The 26,229-nt window shown below is 35.6% G+C and overlaps 1 long non-coding RNA gene across 2 annotated transcripts in view; it reads right to left on the bottom strand.

The window, feature by feature from the left end:
- The window catches only part of LOC144318023 (uncharacterized), an 83,300-nt gene extending 57,400 nt beyond the window's left edge, over positions 1-25,900 (bottom strand). Inside the window, exons 1-3 of one of the 2 annotated variants that reach the window (XR_013383888.1) lie at positions 25,589-25,900; positions 25,256-25,352; positions 4,575-4,658 (exon numbers count right to left, since the gene is read on the bottom strand). This is a non-coding gene — a long non-coding RNA (uncharacterized LOC144318023). Of the gene's footprint in view, positions 1-4,574; positions 4,659-25,255; positions 25,353-25,588 lie in introns of those variants that run through there. The other variant, XR_013383887.1, reaches the window with a different exon arrangement.
- Positions 25,901-26,229: the final 329 nt, after the last annotated feature.

The following is a 26,229-nucleotide window of genomic DNA, read 5'->3' as shown; positions in this document are numbered from 1 at the left end:
CAAAATTTTTCTATTTTAAATAATCTAGAAGGAGAGGAATAACAATGGCACCAATCACACGCCCCTTAATAACAATGGCACCAATCACACGCCCCTTCTCTTTTCTTCTCTAAAAGCATCTGGACTGGCAGAAAAAGGCCCACTCTCCTCTGGGCGGCAGTGCTGTGCATGTGCTATGGTTTTCACTTTCAAGCTCAGAGACCATTACAAGTAATATCCACTTATATTCCATTACAATCGATTGAATATTATACATCAAAAAGTGGAGAGAAAATGTTTAAGATTTTATGAATGCAAGCGAAATGATTAGAGCTCACAAAAGCTTTGAATTTTGAAGCTTGGCTTCTATCTTGTCCTTACATAAGCATCTTTGATCTTCTCTTCACCCAGCTTTTTAGATTACTTTTATGTGGTCTTATAATTGTTTTATTATTTTAGGAGAATTAGTCATGTAGACTTCTTTTTTAAATTTTTTCTATAGAGGGTATTTTTAAAAGAAAGTTTCCATTCCATTACAAGTCAGGGGATTTCTCAAACCAGATGGAATTAGTGTTTACTCTTCTCTGTGTTGTAAGGAATAAAAGATGGAAGAGTTGGTTAGGTTCTAATCTTAGATCTTCCATAAAATAATGTTGTGACCTTGGGCAAATCATTCATCTGATCTGCTTTAATTTTTGTCTTCCTATGACAGGCTACTTGTCACTTTTTTCAGGATTAATAAAGTTAGATAATTTTGAAGAGACTTGAAAACTATCTTACAAATATGAGGCATTATTAATGTAAAAATCCAAGTTTTAAGGTTAGGCTTATAATAAACATTCTTTAATAAATTAGAAGAAACTGCACAAAGGACAGTCAGCCTCTCTTCAAATTGTATTGTTTTCCTATTAATAGCCAACCTTGATTGTGCCTTCATGTGCAGTGGCAAGTTGCCAAGGTTTTGCAAAGTTTTCCTGTGGGGAACCCCTTAAGCGTAATCTCTCAGAATAGAGACAGGATTAGGAAACACCTGGAACTCTTGGTTTCTGCATGTGCGCCAACCATTGGAAAGTCTCCAAATAGAATTTTCATTATTTTTATGGTTCTACCGCCATTGATTTACTATTTGCCCAATTGGATCAATGATTTTTTTAGCACTTTCTCTGTGATAGATGCTTTTCTACACACTGGAGTTACAGTGGCAATGTAAGAGACCATGTCCTTCTACTTTGAAAAGGAAGCAGACTCGAAGAGAAATTTTGGTGAAGCAAGTAGCAATTTTCCAGAAAGCCAGAGGTAGGCTCTATGTGTGTTGCAGAAAAATTTACCTTCACCTGCTTTTTTCTTTCTCTCCAGGTGTATACCTGAGCAAGAGTTTTCCTTCCATTCCTGCTTTTCATTTTTCCTGATTTGAGTAATGCAGTCGGTCTTCAACTGTGGCACTCCCTGTCACATCCATGCTGATCTCTGCCATGTTTTGTCATTTTTTTTTTTTTTTTGGTCTTTTGATCACTGTATGTAAGGCAATTTTTTCTTAAAGTATTTTCCATGAAAACGAACCTTGTTTGTAGGCTCTGAGAAGTCCTACAGTAAAGAACTCTCTTCAACATAGTTTAACAAAGAGTTTTCCAAACTTATTTTGACCACAAATCGTGTTTCACCTCAAATCTTCCCTAATACTATCCCTTGGTGCTTATTATCTGAGTATCACATTCTAGGAACTGCTGCATTAAGCAGTCTTCAAAACCCCCACTAACCTCTTTCCCATAAGTCTCTCTCAAAGGCAAGGTCTTGATAAAAAGGTTGAAACAAGAACATTTTTTCCCTTAGCAATATGTTTCCAAGTTAAATACATATATATGTATAGCAAATATATAGTTATTAGATGATTTCTTTTAATTACTGAAAGATAAGAAATACAATGCATCTGTTTTAAAGATTAGCATATTTATTCAAAATAAATTGAGAGTAGAATTAAACAGATCAGCAATCACTGTAGTATTAGAAAATGTTGATGGTTTGAAAGAAAAAAGGTTAATTGTATGAGGAAGGTGCTAAAATGATAACAGCTATTGAATTATATAGCTAGGTAATCTAGTAATATTTCTAAAACTTCTGAAGATATCACCTTGACATAAAACATCACTATTTAACACATAAACTAAGGCTCTCATGAAACATTAAGACATGAATTGAGGTGCAGAGTTCATGGGTTTATTCCACTTTTTCCCTTTTTCTTAACTTTGTTGAGAAATAATTGACAAATATAATTGTATATATATTTTTGTGTACAATGTGATGATTTGACATACATATACATTGTGGAATGATTACCAAGATCAAGTAATCAGCATAATCACCTCCTCACATAGTTCTCTCTCTCTCTCTCTTGTTTTTTTTTGTAGTGACAGTGCTTAAGATCTATTCTCAGCCACTCTTCAAGTGTATCATGCTATTAACTACAGTCACCATGCTGTATAATAGGTCCACAGAATTTATTCTTGTAACTTAAAAATCTGTACCCTTTGACCTATATCTCCCTATTGCCCCTCCCCTTGCCCCTGGCAGCCACCATTGTATTCTCTATCTCTATGAAATCAGCATTTTGTTTGTTTCTTATATGTTTTCGGTTTTGTTTTAGATTCCACATAAAAGTGATAGCATACAGTATTTGTTTTTCTCTGACTGATTTCACTTACCTAATGCCCTCAAGATCCATCCATGTTGTCACAAAGGGCCCGATTTCTTTCTTCCTCAGGACTGAATAATACTCCATTGTATATATACCACATTTCCTTTATTCATCTCTTGAAGGACATATTTTTTTCATTTATCTGTTCTTTTTATAATAAATTTATTTTTTATTGGTGTTCAATTTGCCAACATATAGAATAACACCCAGTGCTCTTCCCGTCAAGTGCCCCCCTCAGTGCCCGTCACCCATTCACCCCCACCCCACCCCTCCCCTTCCACCACCCCTAGTTCGTTTCTCAGAGTTAGGAGTCTTTATGTTCTGTCTCCCTTTCTGATATTTCCCACACATTTCTTCTCCCTTCCCTTATATTCCCTTTCACTATTATTTATATTCCCCAAATGAATGAGAACATATAATGTTTGTCCTTCTCCGATTGACTTATTTCACTCAGCATAATACCCTCCAGTTCCATTTATCTGTTTTTTTATCCTTATTTGCTTTAATTAAAAATCTTATAAAAATGTTCTGATTGGGATGCCAAATCAGTAAGTTCTTTCTTTTTAAGATTTTACTTATTTGAAAGAGAGAGTGAGAGCACAGAGGGGGAGTGAGAGGGACAAGCATACTCCCCACTGAGCAGAGAGTTCGAGGTGTGGCAAGATCCAGGACCCCAAGAACACAACCTGAGCCAAAGGCAGACGCTTAACCAATGAGTCACGCAGGCACTAGACAGTATGTTTTCTTAAGAGTATTGTGAACAGATTTTATTCAAGTCTTTTCTGTCATGTCATTGTGTTACGTAGCTCTTGCAAAGATCTGAGGAATGAAGAAGTCTGATTTCTCAGGAAGAGATGAGGATGTCTTTGTAAGAACTGGTGTCTATGTTCTTGCTTATCCCTTCCTGTTCCTTAGCTCTGCTCTTCCTCCAAGTTCTACCATATTTGAGATCTTCTTTTCTCTTTCACTCTAGACATTCTTTTTGGACAATCCAGCTTTCATAGCTTCATATGATATTTGTATATATTTGATATATCTGAAAAGTTATATCTTTTTTTTAAACTCTTTTTTTAAAAGATTTTATTTATTTATTCTTGAGAGACACAGACTGAGAGAGAGAGGTAGAGACATAGGCAGAGGGAGAAGCAGGCTCCTCACAGGGAGCCCGATGCGGGACTTGATCCCCGATCCCAGAATCACGACCTGAGTCCAAGGCAGGCGCCCAACCACTGAGCCACCCAGGGGTCCCTGAAAAGATATATCTTTAAGCAAAGTGTTTCCCCTAAGCTCACGGTCTAAATATCCCCCTGGGGATGGCCTTCTCTGTGCCACATGTACTGAACCCTTCATCTTTTACCTTAGCCCATCCTGATACCAAGCAGATAATATACTCCGTGCTTTATTTGCATTTCACATCTATCTTTTGCAGACCTCTATCCTAGCATCTATAGTATTTTACTCTTTTCTATTCAATGACAGTCTTCCCTTATTATATTCTAACCTTCTCAAGAGCAGCAATTAAAAAAATATTTTTATTCTCTTTTATCCTTATGTAAATATTTTATCCTCAGCATACAGTATAAGTTCTGGCACACAGAAAGTTCTTCATGTCAATTTGCATTGAATGGATCAGTCCAAGAAAGAGACAAAACCAGATAATGGCCGTAGGGAAAGTGTGGCAGTGTGGTCTAAGAAGATATATTATCCTGAGAAGATAACTCTCTAACTGTGGGGTGAGTTCTAGGGGGGAAATAGTAGGATCGCAATTATACTATAAAAGTGGGTGAAAGTGAGGTTGACTTCCCATTACTGAACCTAAAAATCGGGCTGCCATAGTCAAAGGGCCAGAAGGCTTTGCCTCTACTGCTTTGGAAATTAATAGAGTATTAATGTTGTATGTCATCTTTTTCTGTTCCCAAACTGGAACTTCAAGGAGGGCAGAATCAAACCACAATCATTTTTGCATCCGTGGTCCTTGGCTTAATGCCTGGAACACAGTAAACAGTTAACAAATACTGTTAGATAAATAAATGGCCTAGTTAATAAACCTGTTTGAGTCTTACCCTTATGATATGTAACATAGGAAAAGCAGCAACTGCTTTAGTGGTTATTTTAATAATTAAATGGGAAAGTGTAAGTAAAACAACACTCACAATGATTGGATGGAAAGTACTGTAAAAATATGCCATTTTCCTTAATGTTTACTATTCTAAGACCAGAATTGTTTCCCACGTTTGGAAGAAAAAAAGGAAAAAAGAAATTATAACATGTTTTACAAGCCTACCAAAGGTCTATGCTTTCATGTATTTCAGAGACTCTTCTGTGAAGGAAGTCGGCCATTTTCCAAGTAAGAAAACTGATGCTTTATGAAATTAAGTGCCCAGCCCAAATCAAACAGTTAAAAGGAGCAGAAATGGGATTGTAAACTATAGCTTCTGAGTCTGACTCAGGAGTTCTTTTCACTGTAAGGAATAGGAATTAAACTTCCTTGGTAGCAGTGGATACTGCTACTGGGTCGGACCCGGGGAATCATATAGGAACTTAATGTTTGGACTTCTAGAAGATAAACTGATCATGTTAATTGTGCAGGGAGACTGGTACAGCCACAACAAAGACTTTTCAAAGAAACTAAGTTTAATTAGTACTTAGCCAATGTTCTCTTCACCAATCATAGCTTATCTTTAAAAGTCTCTGTATTCAAGAACCTCTCTGAGCTTTAAAAATACATCTTTCTAATATTAATCACTGGAAGAAAGGGGTGGTATTGTGAAGAAGCAGTGTCAATATGTAAAATCTCTTCTCTTGGGATCTATGCATAATGACTAGCATATTTTTCCCAATTTAAGGAGCATTTCCATTCTATTTCCTTGTATGGGAAGACTCCAGTTTTGTGGATGATGATAAATGGATCTTTAATCACTCCCATTCTTACTCCTGTCTTCTCTCCTACATCTCAGACTTGCTCTCAGGTCTTTTAAGTTTTTCTTCTTGACTTCATTTTTCTACATTAACAGATTTGGCAGAGCAGCTTGGAAAACCTCTGGGAGCAGAAAACCAACATATTTAAATGTTTACTGAAGCTGGGGAATTATAGTTACATCCACTCTAACAGATGACAGGGATGCCACATTCAAATGTCTGAAGGGGCTTATGGGGGTTTTAATGCATTGTCTTTCCTCACTTTGGTCCAAAACACTCAAGCCTATATAATGTCCTAGGTTAAATTGTATGATGGCCTAGCCCTGTTAGCCTAGTAAATAGAGTCATATTTGTTATTTTACAGTCTACATGCTCATACCGTCACACATGAAGTTTTCCTGAATGATTTTATGAATAATAATTTAGCCTTGCATTATGTAGACTCAGGAAACAATCCCTTCCTCACTGATTCTTAGAGGAGACTTAGGTTTTCATGTGGTAAAAACTGCCTCATATGTCTTTGGAAAATGAAATATAAGGATTTTTTCCTGATAATTAAAACCTTAAATGAAACATATATCATCCTCTTATAGGATTAAATTAATGACAAAAGTATTAGATTCCCTAGAAATGCTTATTGTGGTATATGTTCTTTATTATTTTAATGTAGTTTGAAAATAAGAAGCAGTGTTGGGTATCATAAATGTAAAATTATATTAGCTATGCAATCAATAAGAAATTACCAACAGACACAAAAGTATTATTGAATATATAACATGATATAGACATGGTCTCTACTGTACTTAAAAATGGAAGAATTCTTATTGCTGGGCTTAAAGAGAACACAACAAACTTTAAGTGCCATGAAAAACAAAATCAATTTTTCATTATTTCCTTCGGTTTACAGTCCTACAATAACTTGCAGTTTTGGGTAGTACTTAAGAGCCCCAGGTTCTAGATCTCAACTGTCAAATTAAAAACAGGCTCTTCGACTTAAAGGCATGATGGCCAGCAACAAGTCACTTACTTGGTGTGCCTTGATTTCCTTGTCAGCAGTATTGGGAGGCTAATACCTACTTTATATTCAGATTGAAGGAGGCAATAATGCTAAGAGTGCTTACAATAGTGCTTAGCACGTATACGACCTATATAAATGTTTGCTATTACTGTTGGTGTTTCTATCATTGTTATTAAAATTATAACTAATATTATTGATGTAATGTCTTACAATTAACTGATGGCAGATGATGATGAGGAATAAATTAATGAATGTACTCCAACCTACATTTTTTTCTTCTTGTCACAAAACAAACAAACAAAAACTTCCATTGCAAGGTTGAGTGTATTTTAGCAGCTAGCCAAGCCTTAAACAAGAGAGAACACACACACATACACACACACACACACACACACACACAGTGATGAGTTCTATGAAGGAAAATAATAGGATCAAATGATAGAGACTAGAAGACAGTTGGTGAGAAACTGATGGAGACAGGATTATCAAGAACTGCCCCTCTGGGAAATTGGCATGTAAGATGGCAGATGGAGGATGAGAAGAAGACTGAATGTGAGGAGTTGAGGGAAGAACCTTCCAGGTGGAGGGGATAGCATGTATGAAGAATGGCGAGGGAGTCTGCTGGAGCTGGCCACAAGACAAAAATGAGGAAGTCAGGAGGGCTGAATCCCTCAGGAACTTGCAGGTGAGTGAAGAACAGTGGATTTTATTACACGTGGAATAGGAGACCTGAAGGATTATAAGCCAGATAAGTGACATCCTGAGGGTTTAAAATGTAAAAGCTCATTATAGATGTTTCCTAAATAACAAAATGGAGAGGGTAAGAATGGCAGAGACAACTTAGGAAACTATTGTCATATTCTAATCCAGAGAAAACAGTGTTTACACTAGAGTCGTGATAACAAACAGTGGGGGAGAAAATGTGAATATGTGATGCAAATAGGAGGCAATAGTGACTTACTAATGAGGCTTTCATATAGGGATTGAAGGAAAATAAATCAAGGACTCCCATGTTTTTGATAGTTCCCCCCAAATGAGAAAGTTGAGTGAGTAAAATGGTGTTGGGATTGTTTGAGTTTGGTTTTATTCAATTTAAAACCTCATAGAGCTGTCAAGAAAACAGTCTGATAGAAAAATCTGGTGCTCAAAAACAAGAATCTTATCTAAAGGTAGAATTTGGGGAATTGGAAGCAAATAGATGGTATTTAAACCTGTGATGCTGGATGAGCTCAGAGACAGGTGTTGCTAGAGAAGAGTTCAGTGCCAGGAATACTCTGGGACATGGAGCTAGAGGCAATAATGCTGTGGAAGGAGAATGAGAAAGGCTGGTCACAGAGTGGGTGGGGGAGTGGAATCTAGGAGGCTGAAGTCATGGGAGCCATGTGGTATTTCATGAAGGACTGAATGCTCCTGAATGACTTGAATGCTACTGAGAAATCTAGTAAGATGAGGATTGAAAAATACTCTGTAGATTTGAGATGTGGAGGTCTTTTGTGACTTAGGCAAGAACAATTTTATTATTGTGGGAGGATGCCTGATTGAATTGCTTCACGTTGACAGGTAAGAGAGAATTGGAGACACTGGTTGTAGACAATATTTGTATTTATGGAAACCAGTCTTCCTTGTTTTGAGGGGAAAATGTTTAATCGTAATGTGATTAAAATCATGCTGAAGAAAGCAGCATTTATTAAACTATACACTCCTCTGATAAGTGTTCTAAATCTTTTTTTTTTTTTTTTCCATTAGGGACCTCTTCTCTCCTGTTGTCTCACATTCCTCCTCCAACAAAAAGATATATATCAGAATTGCCATATGGCGAGAAGGAGAAGGCAGATAGAAAGATGTTTATAAAAACAAAATAAAACCCTGGAGAGACAATGTAAGCCAAAAGAAAAGGGGCAGATGGATAAGCCTCCCCAGAAGAATTAGCCCTTAGCCTCTGCACAATCAATAAATGTTGACTGGCTATTGACAAGAAAGGGGACAGGAGAGCAAGAGAAGCACATTGGGGGGAAAAGCATTTCTTGGTAACAGCTGCCGTTGCCACCACCAAGCAGCTGTTCAGGTCCACAGCTCACAACTTTTTGCTCTTCTTACAACTCTCCTCAGAGGCCCAAACTCACACCCTGATGCTGCAGTCTTAGAAGAGATGTCATGTGTGATTTATAATGTATTGAGCCAGAAATTGTTAAATCACCGAGTAGGCTAGGAGAAAACTGTGTCTATGCAATGAGTGGATGCAGTGTACACCCCACTTTCTCTACACCCTGAGCTTTGGTCATTCTCAAAGCCAAGTGGTAATATGCAGTCAAACAGAGTCATAGCCTTTCCAGCTATAAAGAAGAAACTATATTTTAGAAGTTTAGAAAGGGAAAAATTCTCTCATTTACTCAGAGGGATTAGGTTTAGGATGGTTAAAATGAGATTAGGTTTAGATTATTGCACCCTAAATTCTCCCATTCATGTAACTGGGAATACTGTTCTAGTAATATGTATAGTCCGAGAGTCTCTTACTGGTGCATTTCAATGCCCCAGATGAGGAAGCTCCTCTACTGTCTGTTCAGGGCACAGTTCACAAGGAGCTGAAATATCAAACAAATTCCCTTTATTTTAAAAATAAGAAATGCTAATTTTTTAATTACCTAGTGATGTCCTAAACAAGGGCGAGAATATTTCAGTCACTAATAAAGCATATATCTCAATATCAAATATCCAGTCAACTGCATCAGTAACTAGATATCTGCTTGGTCTATATGCATGTGGAGGGATGCTTATTTCTGGCTGTTCTAGAAAAGAATGCGTGGCTACTCAATCCACAATAGACTATACCTCCATAGCCATAACAATGCCTGTCCTGTGGATGGGGTTGTTGATTTTAATACCAGAGAAGAAATGACAACACTAAATATTTTGTTTTTTTTTTTTTTCATGCAATACTAAAATATCACTAGAAATATTGGTATTTTTGTAACAAACAGGTTCACAATTTACAATTTTTAAAAAATGAAAGTAACTATGTTTTATATTTCCACACAAATGTCTCACCACATGAATCTAGTATCATTTGATGGAGGAAAGGCAAAGGGGGATGACAGGAGGTCAATGGCTTATAGGAGATGAATGGGAAAGAGAGGCTGAGAGGGGTTGGCTGAGACCATCCAAGTGGGGAACAGGTAATTGGAAGGCAGAGAAGCATGAGAACATGGAAGAGGGAGTCAACAAAAGTGAACAAAACTGCTGATGAATATCTGAGACAATGTTATTAGACATACAAAAATACTATCTGTTCAATTTTTAAAAGCAGCACAGAATATCAGAAGGTCACTGTTACATTTAATAAAGAAGTCAGGAGAAACACTGGTGAATATTTGCCTTTTGCTTTCTTTTCTTCAAGATTTATTCAAGACCACCCGGAAAATGCCTTTTTATTCACAGTCTATAATTACTAGGTTTCATCTTTACTTATTGCTTCTGACAAATAAAAACATATGTTAACGTGCTCTAGTCTAAATACTAGTGTTCAGCACTAATGATTTAATTACCATGGCATGCAATCTATGTACACATTTATTCTATTCATTTCCTGCATTAAGTAAATCTTCCATGACCCAGACTTATTTGGAAAGTGACAGTAAAATGCAAGAAACTAATCCAAAACATTGACTGTTTCATCTGGGAGAATCGGACCATGCAGAGAACAAAAGCTGAAGAGATGGGATTAATTCGCTCCTTGTATATTTATTGAGCACTATACAAACAGGAGGAAAAAACACATGAATAAGTGCAGTTTTTGCCATCAAGGAACTTACTGTTTAATAGGAGGTGGGGAGGACTGACTCTAATAAACAATTTAATCAGGTGTCACTGGTGTTAGAAAAAGAGTGAATAAGGTGCTATGTATGGAAAGGATTTTATTCCAGACTAGAGGGTGAGAGGAAGAGGGAAGTGACAGAAATGGTAGAAGGAATGAGTCCTAAGCTGAAGTTTGGACAAGACAGAAGTGTATTGATATTCTAGGCAGAGATCCATGAACAATGGCCTGAAATTGAAGAGAACAAGACAGGTTCAGGGAGGTGAGATTAGTTGCTTATGTGGCAAAATCAGACATGGAATCTGATGGGGGAAACAGTGAGGGATGCATGGAAAGGAAAGCAGGGGGAAGGCCAGTTGAGGCCTGCTTTTGCTATTTGGACTTTAACTTAAAAGCCATGCAGAATCCTGGGAAAATATGAAGACAGGAGGGACATACACATATTTGCGCCCTAGAAAGTAACCTCTGGACAATATTAAGGAGAATAGATCAGAGAAAGTGATGTGCTGAAAGAAGGTGTGCTCCAGGGTAGTTTAATGAAACATTAGAGGATATGTGTGTGTTGATTAGATATTTGTGTATTGAGCAGGGTAATGGGCCATGGGTGTTAAGCTAAAAGGACAAAGAAGAGAATAGAGTAACTGAATGATGAGAAAAGAATCAGCGATCTGATCATGAGCCCAAAGAACAAATGTAGGATAAAGGAGATGTGTGTGTCATAGGGAAAGATAGCCTAGTTCTGGGAGGAGTGAAATAGGGTCAAGGTGAGAAGGTGAAGGAAACATTTGTGAAAACTGAGAATATGAGAGAATTTATCTGCATAGGGATCTTGAAGGCAGCCCAGGTGGCTCTGCGGTTTAGTGCCGCCTCGGCCCAGGGCGTGATCCTGGAATCCCGGGATCAAGTCCCATGTCAGACTCCTTGCATGGAGCCTGCTTCTCCCTCTGCCTGTGTCTCTGCCTCTCTCTGTGTCTCTCATGAATAAATAAATAAAATCTTAAAAAAAAAAATAGGGATCTCGACAGAACAGCATACCAAGAGAGGAGAGAGCTAAGATTGGAGGTTCGAAGAGAGGAAGCTCAGAGTAGTATGGGTGTTATGCTAACAGAAGAGGACAGATGGCTGGAGGAGTTTGATTCTGGCTATGACAAAAGGTGACATGGACGTGAAGTATCTTGGATCCTCTAATAACTCTTACATGGTCACACAGATGGTGAATAAGAGCTGGTTATAAATCTTTGCTTTTTAAATTGTCAGTGCTGATGTATTTACAGGTTTGTCCTTATAAAGTCCATATGCATGTGTGTGTGTGTGTGTATGTGTATAAAACGTCCTTATAAAGCATATTTATATATATATAAAGTTTAATTTATCATAATAAGGCAAACACATATCATTTGAAAAAGATAAATGTGAAACTAGTGAAAAAATTTTATTATAGTTTTCTAAATGACACATTAAAAAATGTAGCTTCTTTTTCCCCAAATCTGAACACTTTTAAGAAAATTAATTATACATTAAAGAAACTAAAAAGGAAAGAAGTTCCTTCAAATATTATATTTATCAAAATAGCTGACCAGCTTCTAAAGGCTTTTATTTTAAACAGTACAATTGGTTTTATTAATTGAATTGCTTTATAAAAGTTTATAGGAAAATGTTTTGTAGACTTCCAGGTGAGGGTGAGGTTATGGGCTGAAATTCAATTTATAATGACAAATAGTATTGAAGTGGAGAGGAGCTGGCATCTACACGAGAAACTAGAGATGGTTGCCTTCCTCATGGCAGAACCTTCCGGAACATCTAAGTGTATGCAGATAGGGACAGCTGAATGCGGAGCATCCTACTACAAAGCAATCACTTCACCACTAGTTAAGTAAGGAATCCCTCCTAACTTAGGACTCCTGTCTATATTCCTTGCATATTCATCTTTTGTATTTACTTGACCAGAGATAATTTCCTATACTTTTAGAACGAATTTAGCAGTTCTACCATTTTTTTTTTTTTCAGTGAACCACTTATCTCCATTGTTAGTTCATGTGGTTGGGGTGGTGCTGGTAATATCTGTATTTAAAAAGACTGGATTTGGGTCACCTGGGTGGCTCAGTGGTAAAGTGTCTGCCTTCTGTTCAGGTCGTGATCCCGGGGTCCTAGGAATGAGTCCTGCATCAGGATCCCCAGACAGAGTCTGCTTCTCCCTCTGCCTATGTCTCTGCCTCTCTCTCTCTCTCTCTCATGAATAAATAAAATCTTAAAAAAAAAAAGACTTGATTTAGCTGTGAATGATGGAAAACCCAAGATAACAGTTAAAACAAGGCTGAAATGTATTTTTTCATGCAAATGAAGACCGCAGAAAGACCAGGACAGGCAATGTATCTTATGATGTTACAGATCTAAGCTCCACCATTTCTGTTGATCTACTGTCCTGTCCCATTAAATTCACTTTTCTGAAGAGGCATGTGTCGCTTCTTACCTGCTGTTGATCAGAATGCAGCCACAAGCACACATCTAGCTGCAATAGAGGCTGGAAAATTAAGCCACGAGGCCAACTAAAATCCAAGGGTTGTCTTTGTAAGGTAAAAAAAGGAGAATAGATTTTCAGTGAAACTAGCAATCTCTGCCACTCAGCTCTTGGTTCTAGAGTGGCCATCAGAGCACTGTATCCTCTTGGCTGCTATGATTGGTTCAGAGATAGGTTCACATCCAAAGCCTGTGTACTGCAAAGTGTATCAATGATTTTAAGAGAAATGATAAATAGACCAAACAGATATGACTAAATTCTGAGAAGCTCTCTTCTTCTAGACTTAATGGTGGGTCAACATAAGCCTGGAGCTGCTGGACGCCACCATAACACCATAAGAGAAACGCCAAAGAAGAAAATTGATCTAACAGATGGAGAGATGAGGACTGGCAACATCTAAGCCTGGAATAGAGCCATGTCTGAATTTTGACTGAGATATTTCAATTAAGTAAGTCAATAACTTTTTGTTGGGTTTTTATTACATAGAATGAAAAGTTTATTGGCGAAAAGAGAGGGCTGGAGCTAAGGGAAACACAAAGGGAATATACCCTTGTATTCTACTTTACCACCATGAATCATCTCCATTTAAAAACGGAATCTGAAAAACAAACAAACAAAGAAAATACCTTAAATCTGGGGCAAGATGGTGCACTTCTATACACAAAAATAAAAGAATGAAAGATCAAAGAAGCCCGCATCCAGACACATTCTTGTAAAGTCTTAGAGTATTAAGAAAAACTAAAGCATTCTAAAATTTTTCAAAAAGAAAAAAGATGTCTGCAATGCCTACAACACCGAAGGAAAATAAGTTTCAACCTTGAACTCTAAGGTCACAGAAAGCCATAACCAGGTATGACAAAACTAAGATATTTATAGACGTGTAAGAGCCTAAAAACCTTACCATGATTTTCAACATATAATTGTATTCAGTAGCTAGCAACTGAGATCAGAAATAGCAGTTGCTCAAGTGGCATATGTTTTTCTGTCTTCCTTGTCAAATGTATTTGTAGTCAGTATCCATATTTGTATGTACAATATATTGTAACACGGCTAGTATAGCAGTTCTATGATGTCAACAAGGACACAGATTCCCCTCTTTTGTTGTGCTGTTCTTGGTGCATGGCTTCCATTCTCAAGACTGCCTCATGTTTCAAATGACTGCTGGAGTTCCTCCTGTCACTTCTGCATTCCGGTTAGAAGTAGGTGCATGTGTGTCTGCTGAGTGCTTACCAGCTATTTCAACCATTGAAAGGGTGTTCCCTGAAGTTGCACCCAATGCCCTCTTAAATTATTAGAATTACCTAGCTGCAAGCTGGAATCTTTTATTTGTGCACTTTTAAGTCTAAAAAAATAAATTGGGACTCTGCTCTTAAGTAAAGAAGGTAGGGTAGATATTGAGGTCACTAGGTCCCACACCATCTAATGAGCAGCCACGCCTCCCAAATCTCATTCTGTAAAGTTAGCTGAATTTGTACTCTAGATAAATGAGCGAGTAGATTAAGAAAGAAAAAAGACATACTAACAACGAAACAGACAGTTATAAAGAAAAAAAAAAACACCTCGGGATGATAATGGTTTATTAGGTCTAAGAGAGGCTCTTTTAGAATGGAGTAGAAGAATGGTGGGCTCTGTGACAGTGGTCTCTTAATGTAAAAGTCTTAAAAGGAATTGTGTCATGAAGGGGATGGAACAAATTTGAGATGAGATAAAGCGTGTTATTCAAGATAAAAGGAAAAACAATACAGAATTCAAGAGAAAAATTAAATTGTATATAAACAATTGATTTCAAGCAATTGTTGGAATGTAAGACAATTCATCTTTGTCTTGATGCTCTTAATATTCTCATCTAAGTGGCTCAGGAGTTATGGTATTGTTTACATAGGAAAAAAGAATGTAATCCTAGTGCTTATTCATAATAATATAATAATGTCTTAATGGTTTTCAGCTTTAGTCAGCCCATGGATAAACTCTGTAAAACTTAGTTGTAAATGCAGAACTTGGAATGTAAATACTAACAAAATTCCAGTATACATGTAAAATAATAGCACACAGTCAATGGGAAGTGGAAGGACAGAGGAATTATGAAAGGGAATAGAGGTGCACTAATATTTAAAATATGAAATAAAATATAATAGCCAATAGAAGAATCACACACACACACAACACAACACACACACACAACACACACACACACACACAAATGCTACTATCAAGTGCTGAGAAGGGGAAGAGGGATTAAAAGGTTACTAAGGAAAACTATTTTTAATTTAGGAAAATCAATATTTATTTGGAATATTTAAACTGAGGCAGAGATATATGTATGTTATTTAGTGTTTTGAAGGTAACAGAAAGTAAAACAGGTTGCTCCTGGGGAGTAGGACTATGAGTTTGAACAGGTATCGGATGGGGAGGTATAGAAATTATGATAAGCTAACATTATTATTTGATTTGTTCACACATATCTTTAAAATATGACAAAAATAAAAGCAGCAATAACAAAAGGCTTCAAGTTTGGCCTGGGAGGCTTACAAAGCATAAATCTCAGCAGAGAAGCAAGGGCTTAATATTGGAGTAACATGGGCTTCTCTCTTATGTGGTGGGTGACAGGTAGGCAACTGGCCACGGACACAGTGTGAACCCACTCCAGCCAAAGAAACTGGATACCAAAAATTGACTGTCGGTGAAGTAGCTTTACTAAACACAGGAGGAAATGAGAATAGAAAATGTTCCTCCTCTGGGACTGTCTTCAACTTGGACTGTCTCCTCTCAGGTTGTTGTATAACTTAATTATTAATTGAATTTAGATCTATTGGTTTTGTTAGCATGTTTGAAAATTCTAAGTATAGCCAGGCATATAGTGAGGGGGGACAAGATGTGCTCTATTTAGAGATATATGTATCTTAGATAAATATCATAGGGAACCAGTGAAGAGATTCACGATATAAGAAAATAGCTAATAGCAGTTATTATGAAGAAACAGATCACAATTTAAGAATAATTATGATAATCAACAGAATTAAGTTGTACAACTTACTGAAATGTTAGGAAAAGATTAGGAATGGTTATATGGTAAGCTAGTCAGGATAGGCAGGGTTTTGCTGCAGTAACAGTCTAAAATCTCAGTGATCTAAAGCAGGATGATTTGATTTTTTGTTTATTCCACAGATTTAACATAGGTTGAAAATGGGCTCTATTCCAAGTTGTCTTCATTTTAGGACCCTATAGTATTGCTGATCACAGAGGCACAGGGATTTTAAAGTGAACATGACAAATATCCCATGGCTCTTAAACCCATGTTAAGTAGTAAGATCTATGCTTGCCTTCCACTCACATTTCATGGGTCTAACCAAATGATATGGTCATGACAATCTGATTAGGGAAAAAAAAAAATACAGTCCCTGTAACCAAAAATGGAAGACTTACTATGTGTGAATAGCCTTAATTACTTAATATCATATTAGGGAATGAAAAAGCAAATCCAAAATGAAAATCATCAGTAGAAATTCAGAAATTAATTGTAAATTCAGCAAATCAAATGACTTATTTGAATGACAAATGATAATTACTCCCAAAGTAAAGTAGAAATATTTTAAATAACCCCTAAAGATAATAAGAATGAATACAGTAGCTACTGAACACCAGAGACAGGAGATGAAACATGCAATATTTCTTAATAAAGATGAGAGGAAAAACACTGAAGAAGCTTTTGGTCTGAGAAAGGCCCATGTGTAGAGATCAAAATGCTCACTGAGCAGTAGGAAAAGTTAATGAAAAGATTAAAATGTCTAGATATATCCTGGCTCAATTTTAAAACCTCAAGAATAATGAAAGCAACCTGGGTATGCAGAAAGGGAAAATTTACTTTCCTGAAATTGAAATATACATTTAAAAAAGTGTATAAATTATCATTGAACACCCCAATGAATTACCCCATGAGAAGACATTTGTGTTCACGATTCAGGCTAAGAAATGGAACATTCCCAGTCCCTTAAAGATATCCTTATGCACTCTCCTCCCCAAAGGTAATCACCATCTTAACCTCTAAACCTGTATCAGTTTTGCCTAGTTTCAAACTTGGTATAAATGGAACGACATAATGGAAGCTCTCATATACTTTTTTTCTCTTACCATTATGTTGAGGTTCCAACTTGTTTTATTATAATTGTAGTAGATTCAGGTTCATTGTTGTATATAATTGTATCATGTGAACATACTAAAATTCTTTTTTTAAGATTTATTTATTTATTTATTTATTTATTTATTTATTGATGAGAGACACAGACTGAGAATGAGAGGCAAAGACATAGGCAGAGGGAGAAGCAGGCTCCTTGCAGGGAACGTGATGTGGGACTCAATCCCGGATCTCGGAATCAGGACCTGAGCCAAAGGCAGGCGCTCAACTGCTGAGCCACCCAGGCGCCCCTAAAGTTCCTCTTTATTCTAGTGTTGATATACTCGATAGAGGTGTTTCAAGCTATTTACTATTACAAATAATGATTCTATAAACATTCACATACATATTTTTGCTGCACACAGGTATTTCTGTTGGATGTGAAATTGCAAAATTTAGTACTACATTGTTATCTTTATTGGAGGCCATCTCTGGGTGCCATGTTTAAAATTGCAATCTTCCTCCTTTTCTCTTAGAGATCACATTCTCTTTTCTCTGCTTTATTTTCTTCACAGCACTCAATCCTCATCAAATAAACTATGTTCAAATCATTTATTTCGTCTACTCATTTTTTTTATTGTCTATAGTTAGCTCATTGAAATATAAGCTCCATTAGGGCTGAGATTTGTGTTTATTTTGTTAATGGCTGTTTTCCCAACATATAGAAGAGGTGCTCAATAACTTTTGCTGAATGAATTAATTATTTTATATTATTATGAGTGAGGCTCAATATTGCGTCATATATTTTTGTACATTTGTAATTGTTTTTCTGTACCCTGCCTATTTGTAGCTCTTGATTCCTCTTTGAGATTTCATACATATATTTTGAGAATTTGAAAATTTACTTTGTGTTTGTTATGTGTTTTGAAAAACTGTTTTCCAGTCTGCTGTTAGTCTTTTGACTTCATTTAGGGTAATTTCTTAAACATATGTTTTATTTGTATGTAGTTGATGTATCTATATTCTTTTTTCTTTGAGGTTCCTAGATTTTATGTCCAATTTAAAAAGGCCTTTCTTATTTCAATATTACGAATAAATAAACAGTGCTTTCTTTCTAGGCCTTTTATGCTTAGATTAAGTCTTTGCTCCATCAAAATTTATTTTGTTTTGAGGAATGAGGTTAGGATCCAGCTTTACTTTTATCTCAGATGATTTATAGAATTAACCCTGCCTTCGCCACTAATTTGAAATACCATCATTACCTTAAAGGTAAGTCAATCATGTTTGAATCTATTTATTTTCCTTCTATTCAGTTTCATTGTTTGGCTTAACTTACCTGTGGTGTTATTATAAACATTTATTCATCACTAGTGCTCAAGTTTCAAAACTTTATATTTCAAATATATTTTAAAACTGTATATCTATCCGTCTCTATTATTAGAATTTTCTAATTTTCTTCATTGTTAAAAGATGTCCTAGCTATCCTCACATATTTATTTTACAAGATGAACTTAATATATTTTGTTTAGTTTCATATGGCAGGCAAAATCAAATCCCAAACTAAAAACTACAAAGAAAGAAGCATGCAAACAATTCCTCGTTTGTTAATTAGGTTTGTGTTGAATATATAGATTAGTTTAGTGAGAAGTGACATAACCAGGGATTATATCTTCCAATCCAAAAGCATATATCTTTTCAGTTATTTAAATTCTCTTTACTGAGTTTTCATAGATTTTTAAAAGATTTTAAAATCTGGTCTAATACCATAATTATAAAATTTATATCTAAGTATCTTACCATGTTTCCTTGTTTTTTGAAATAATATACTTTTTCTCATATTTTATTTTCTGACTGGTATTATTTGAACATAGGCAATCTAGGGATTTTTATATATTAACTTTCCATTCCATCACTTTATTAAATTCTAATATTTCTCTAAGAGGCTTATATCCAATTCTCAAAAGCATATAGGTATCATTTTCTCGAACTATGATAATGAATTGATAAAAGCAGAATTTTATTAATACAAAAGGAAAAACATAGAATTGATTTATAAATCTGAGATTTAAGAATATTGAAAAATCCAATTAACTTAAAAATGTTCATCAGGTAGGTACATATTAATGAAGTTTTCAAAAGAAAAATATAGAGAGAGGGAAAATAAGCAATATACACTAACAGATTTAAAATATCACTAAATTGTTAGGTATAACTCTTTAACCGACTTTTTGATCTAATTTTTAGGTCTATGATCCATTCTGAGTTAATTTTTGTGTATGGTTTGAGATAAGGGCCAAGGCTCTTTTTTTTTTCTATTGGGATATTCATTTATTCCAATACCGTTTATTAAAGATAGTATTTGTTCCCTGAGCCACCCAGGTGCTGACGTGCAGCTCAGGCCCTAATCTCAGGGTCCTGGGATGAGCCCCTCATTGGGCTCCCTGCTCAGCAGAGATTCTGCTTCACCTTCTCCCTCTGCCCCTACCCCTGCTCATGCTTGCGCCTATGCACTCTCTCTCTCTTCCAAATAAATCAATAAAATCTTGAAAAAAAAATACCATTTGTATCCATATTAATATAATGTATCAGTGGATTCCCTTCTTATAAAAACATAAATCCTATCAGATTATGTCCCTTTGCTTTTGACTTCATTTAACCTTAATTACTTCTTTAAAGGCCCTATCTCTACTGTCACATTGAGAATTAGGGCTCCAACATATGAATGGGGGGAGGCGGCATAATTCATTTCAGAATGGTGCTCAACCCAAAGGACTCTTGTTTCCTATGTTCTTCAACAGTTCCACTTTTCTTCCTTCCATCTTTTAACTATAAATTAATTAAAAGGTAAGTATCAAACCCTCTTTGTTTCTCATTCTGACCTAGCTCTTCTGTCACACTCCATCTAAAACCCACTTCCAAATACTCTAGTCTATGGCACTCCCTAACCATGGAAGACATAACAAGTTCTCTAAGTGACAACATCATACCAAAGTGGAGGGGTCACATCACAATGAGACAAAGGGTAGATGTGCGACTATCTCCAAGTTGACTTTTAGGTTCAGTCTTTAACAACCAGAAATGCTCATCTGGATTTGTGTTAGTATTTCATTTTATATCCCATCACACAACAATGACAACCAACATTTATTGAGTGTTTACTATATACCAGGAACTCTTCTATGAGCTCTACATGCATCAATTCACCTTTGTAATTCTCATGACAATTTTATCCTAACATTATTCCAATTTTACAGACAAGGAAACTTAGTCATTGGGATGTTAAGTAAATTAATTAAGGTAACACAGCTTGTAAGTAACTGCAATTACCTTGTGGTCTGTCTCCTGGGGCCATACTACCAAACTCTGTGCTAGAACTATGATTATGTACAACATATCTTATGATAAAGGTGGCACTTTAAAACAAGATAAGGAAGTTTTAGTTTAAAAAAGGATAATTAAAATATTATTTGAAAAATGTTAAATAATTTTTTTCTTTATGGTTTACGTCAAATGAACTAAAGACTTGGATATAAAATGCAAATCCTTAAAAAGTAGAAAACACACAAATGGCCTTTAGAATACTTTCAGTAGGGGAGAGGCATTCCTATGCATGGATTTACAAGATGAAAACAAAGATAAAAACAAAGATAAATTAACAGATTTGACTATGAATACTTATTTAAGATAGTGTTATGCTACCAAATGCCACAAATGAATGAAAACAGGGAGAAAGTAATTGTGGATTAACAAGAAAATAAATGCTACAATAGAAAACCAGTATATAACATAACAAATATCTCACAGGAGGATATATGAACATATTTCATGTATGTACAAAATCACCAGATAAATAAAAATTAAAACATTTTTTTTCTTTTTAAATAGTAAATCTATTTTTTAATGAAAAGTCCCGGTGGGTGAGGATGTCAGAAATTTTATACTCTCACATTGCTGAACTGGTGTGTGTATAATTGGTAAGATCTTACAGGAGAACAATTTTGTAATAGATATTTTGCATTAAACATTGCTCATTTGTCTTGCAAACATTGCTACCTTTATCCTAGCATTTCTATACTAAGAAAGTTACTCTAATGGAATATTTGTTTTTCTGTATATTTATTTTGTAAGGATATTTACTCAAGTTAATTATAGCAGTGAAATATCGGTAATAATCCAAATATCCCACATGAGAGGATTACCACAGTGGGTTGGAAAATTAATTTTGTTAATTTATCTTCAGACATATAACATTTCATTGCAGGGTTCAAGGTTGCTTTCAGAAGTAGAATCTCCAAACTGCCAAGTCAAGGCTTGAATTGAGAAACTAGATGATAGAAGATTCAGAGGCCTATGAAAACATTCGAGACTCCTGTCCTATGGCTTTTGACATAATGCGATTTTATTATATCACATAATTTGAACTCTGTCACATTAATTTAGTTTACCATATGCTGGGTAAAGTAAAACTTCTTTATGTTTTCTAGAACTGCTACAAAGAAGTAGCTTCCCTTGAGAAAACACCTATATCATCATCATCATCATCATCATCATCATCATCATCATCATCATCACCATCATCAAAGGGGTGGTTTTCACTTTGTCAATTTGGTTAAGCCAGGATATACTACTCTCTAAATTCCCTTCTCTGGGTTACAGTTGGCCAAAAAGAGATATTTGCATGAGATTTGGAAAGTGGAAATGAAGCACCGGTCATTATCCTTTAAAGACTGTTTTAGTCAGATGTCTTGATGGACAAATGCAGAAATGGGATCCTGTTTTTTTCTTACTCTCCTCTATTCCATGTCCAGCTCTCCTTCACAACTGATGACCATGTTGACCAAGAGCAGCTCCAGGCCTACCACTAAATGCTGGTCTGTAGACCTATAGTGGTAAGACCTAGACTGAAAAGATATCTTCTCATAGACTTTACAAAGAACTTGCCCTTCATAGTCTAGGGTTGCCATATAAAATACAGTTCAGATAAACAACAAATAATTTTTTGCCTAAATATGTCCCCTTACTTCAAGAGTTGATTATAGTAGTGAAAAACTGGTAATAATCTAATATCCCATAATAGAGAATATACCTGAATGCATTGGAAAATTAATCTTGATACTGTATCCTCTACTGTAAGTACATACTTATCCTTTAAAAATTTGTTGTTGTTTTACTGTTTTTCTGAAATTCCAATTTGATTAAAGAATCCTGTACTTTTCATTTGCTTCTATTTTAACTTCATCAGACTATTCTAACTTTTGTGGATTATGTGATCAGTTCTTAGACTGACTAATTGATGATCCACTTTCATAGCCTCCATCTCCCCTTCTAAACCTTAATTCCTTCAGCATCTTAAACTATTGTGTAAGGTCTAATTCTTAGGATAAACTGCCTTCCCCACAATAGTCATAGGGACTCTGCTCCTCTGATTCCTATATTCCTATATTCCTTCCAATAATAGTAATGGTGGTAATAAAAACAAAAGCAAATGCTAAGGTTTTTTAAAGCTTACCATGTGCCAAACTCTGTTAAATATTTTACAATAATTCTATATTAGTTAGTTACTCCCATTTAAATTTAATACATCTCAGAATTTGACTGATACACAGTACTTGGATACCAATTTCCATTGATCTCAGACAGTCTACTCCTCTCTTTCCCTTCTCTATTTTTCCTAAAGAAAATGTGGAGTGAATTAGTTACTTCAGATATCTGTGTCTGTTAAGAAAGGAAACTGAGGCACCAAGGATTTTAGAGGAATTCTCAATGTCATGTATTGAGTTAATAGAGCACTTGGAAGTAGAATTTATCATCTCTGATATTATAAACTGTTGTCTTGACTGTTGTGCTAAGTAAAACTATGTATCTCTAAAAGAAAGGGAAAAATAAACCTTGATATTTCAAAGAATCAGTCTCCATTAAATTTCTATATCCTGCATGAAAACATTTATTATTGATCAAAATGTCCAAATGTAACTCACTTCACAAGTTTTAATATTTATTTTTAATCCAAGAAGCTTACACATCCCTTTGTTGTTCTTTTTTTTTAAAAGATTTTATTATTTATTTGAAAGAGTGAGTGAGTAAGAAAGAGAGAGAGAGAGAAGAGAGAAGGAGAGAGGAGGGGCAGAGGGAGAGGAAGAAGCAGGCTCCTCACTGAGCAGGAAGCTCCTCACTGAGCTGGGATTCAATACCAGGACTCCGGGATCACGACCTGAGCTGAAGGTAGATGCTTAACCAACTGAGCCACCCAGGTGCCCCAACATCCCTTTATTTTTCTTATGAAAATCAGATTTCATATTATTTATCAAACATGTCTTGAGTTCAGTTTTTAAACATAAGTCTGGTTTTCACATACATGCCTCCAAGACCTGAATAATGGGCTTAATATGTAACCCAAAGAAGAGATTTAAAGTAATTTCTTGGAATTTCTTGCTTTATCAGAGGTTATTTCTTTGAGAAGGATTTTCATGAGAAAAGTTTGTGACAAAAATTAAAGAAAAAAAGAAAATGGCAAATATTCAAAGTGAAATGAACTTAATTGATATAAAGATTGCAATGAAAGAGTAACACTTATCCTTCCTTAACAAGTCAAACCTGAAACAATCTCGTGAGAAAATGCAATTTCAATATAATTCCAAGTGCTGCTATAAAACCTCTAAGCATAATTAAGATATTTTTCATTTGTTCTATAATTGATCAAATATAGGATTTCCAACCACAGCTGTTCAATTTTCTCTCTTTTTCTGATTTGGGGAATATTTGGCATATGCAAGTCCTTTTCTCCTACAGGTCAATCTCCCACATAACTCTCCATATAGTCCATGTATGATAAGGTATTTATTTTATAAAAAAACTACTTTTTTGGTAATACCCTACCTAATGTCCAGAATGGAAGACAGAGGGAGAAAGAGGAGAGCCTTGCCTAGACCAGGAAGACTGATGTCAAGGAGCTGGCTTTAGCTTCATGAATTATTGTTTATTTCCATAGTATTCATAAGCACATTCCTTAGCTTAAATTAGGTATAGTAATTTATAAAACTTACTTTTCAATTTCCATAGCTAGTCTATCTTACAAATTTTCCACAATATTCCAATAAAATAATCAACTATAACTGCATTGTGTAGTGACTTAGAGCAGTGTTTCTTAGACTATCTGTGATGAAAAGGTAGTTGTTATTTCCCATTCGCTGCAAGCCAATATTGTGTAAAAATACAATAAACACAAATTACTATAAAAATAATCATATACTTGGATGTTGAGACTATATCAAATAGTTACAAAAGTTTTCAAATACTTATGCTCAGTTTCTGCACTTATTTTGTTATGGACATGCCCCAGCTGATGGACCATTCTTTGAGTAACATGGCTTTAAAGTATAGTATAGTCTTTGGTACTCAGTTGCTTGGATTCAAATCCCATCTCTGCTAGATTCCACTCACCTTGGTCAAGTTACTTCAATGTAAAATGAGAATAACATTGATACCTTCTTCAAAGGTTGTCACGAAAATTTAATGATATGCTATATGTGAAATACTGGGAAGAATGTCTAGCACACACTACAGAGTCAATAAAGGTAACTGCATGTAGTTTTACAATATACAAAATTTTTCCCCATACGCTTCATTTATTCCCATAAAACCGTTGTGGGGGTAGGCTAAAGAAGTTATGATGATCCTCCACTGTACATTTGAGAAAACCAAGGATCAAGTGTTTAAGTGGCTCTTCAAGTGTTCAAATGGTTGTACAGCTTGTAAATGACAAAGCCAGGAGTTATATTTGATGCTAGCTCTCCTTATTCTATCTTCCCCATCTTGCCCCTCCTTCAAGGCATGTCAAAAGCTACACAAAATAGTTTTCTTCATACAGAAGAAAGTCTTCCCACTGGATTCCCAAGAGGTTTATGTCACACCTTGACAAAATAACAGGACCACCCTAGCAATATCCTTAATTGCCTCTCATTGAGTAGCTTCTCTCTTCCACAGGAGAGATTCTTGTTGACCCTGCTCCCTTGTTTCCTTTTCAGAGCTACCTAAGAGCAAGATGTATACACTTTATGCTTTTAGCACAGAGTGCTGTATATCTGGTGTTAATGTGATGGCAGCTATATTTTAGGTGTTGGAATCATTGCTTGGAAAGTAATTTCCTACCCAAAGATGAAAGGTATGACCATTGCTTTTTGTGGGTCAGTGGACGGTTTTTGGCTTACCTTTTCTACTTGAACATGTTCAGATGATAGGAAGGTTTCTTTTTTCAAGGTTTGGATGTTTTACTTCTTATAGATCCAAAGAAATGTTTACTTCTTCCTGTGGTTAAATCATGCATATGAATTCTCAGAGAGCAAGGCACATAAGAAATTCATATGGGACATTAAACATTCTAGTAATTATGATATCTATTTGATTCAGAGACAAAGGAAGGAACCAAACTCGAGATGTGCTAAGAGAATAAAATTTCTCTGTGTTAGTAAATTAAAAACGGAGTTACAAAAAGCAAATACTGCAGATGCATTTTCTCCAATAATGCCTTCAGGGAAACTTACTTTCAGAAAAGAAAACTCTTCAATTATACAGCAGCACAAAATGAGCTTAGTGTAAACAAACCATTGTCCACTACTCTAAAAAAGGTAATGAACATCCATTAGCTAATTTAAAAACTAAATGATAAAATTACTTTCAAAATTGTGTAGAACAAAGAAACATGGGTGAAGATAAACCCAAAGCATTCAGAATTATGTTTAAGTGCTACACCGTATATATCAAACATGTATAGAAATTAGTCCTTAAGAATGAAACACTCTCTCTTCTGTCAAAAGTGTCAAGTAAATGAAATAACTCAACCACACTTGTTTGGGAATAGCCCTGTGCTCTGAAAATTCCAGGCTGAGGTCAGGAGTGCTATAGCAACCACGACGAAAAGTGAGATTCCATTGTGCCCTAGACTCTTGTTTACTTCACATAAAGGACTGCACTAGAGAAATATAGAGAGTTCCAGGCATTGCACTGTTAGTGGCCAAAAAGCAAATAACCTTTAGTTGGAAAGTAAAGCTGTCCCAGACCTAATAGACAGGGATTGAGAGCTGACTGCAGTGAGCATGGTAGAAACTTTATTTTATTAAAGGTGAAGAAAGATTACCATGGCGGATACAACATTGCCTGCAATCTGTTAAATATTCTCTTTGTT

Source organism: Canis aureus, chromosome 8 (genome assembly GCF_053574225.1).
Source record: "Canis aureus isolate CA01 chromosome 8, VMU_Caureus_v.1.0, whole genome shotgun sequence".
Classification (NCBI taxonomy): Eukaryota; Metazoa; Chordata; class Mammalia; order Carnivora; family Canidae; genus Canis; species Canis aureus.
This window is presented reverse-complemented; position numbering and strand designations above follow the sequence as displayed.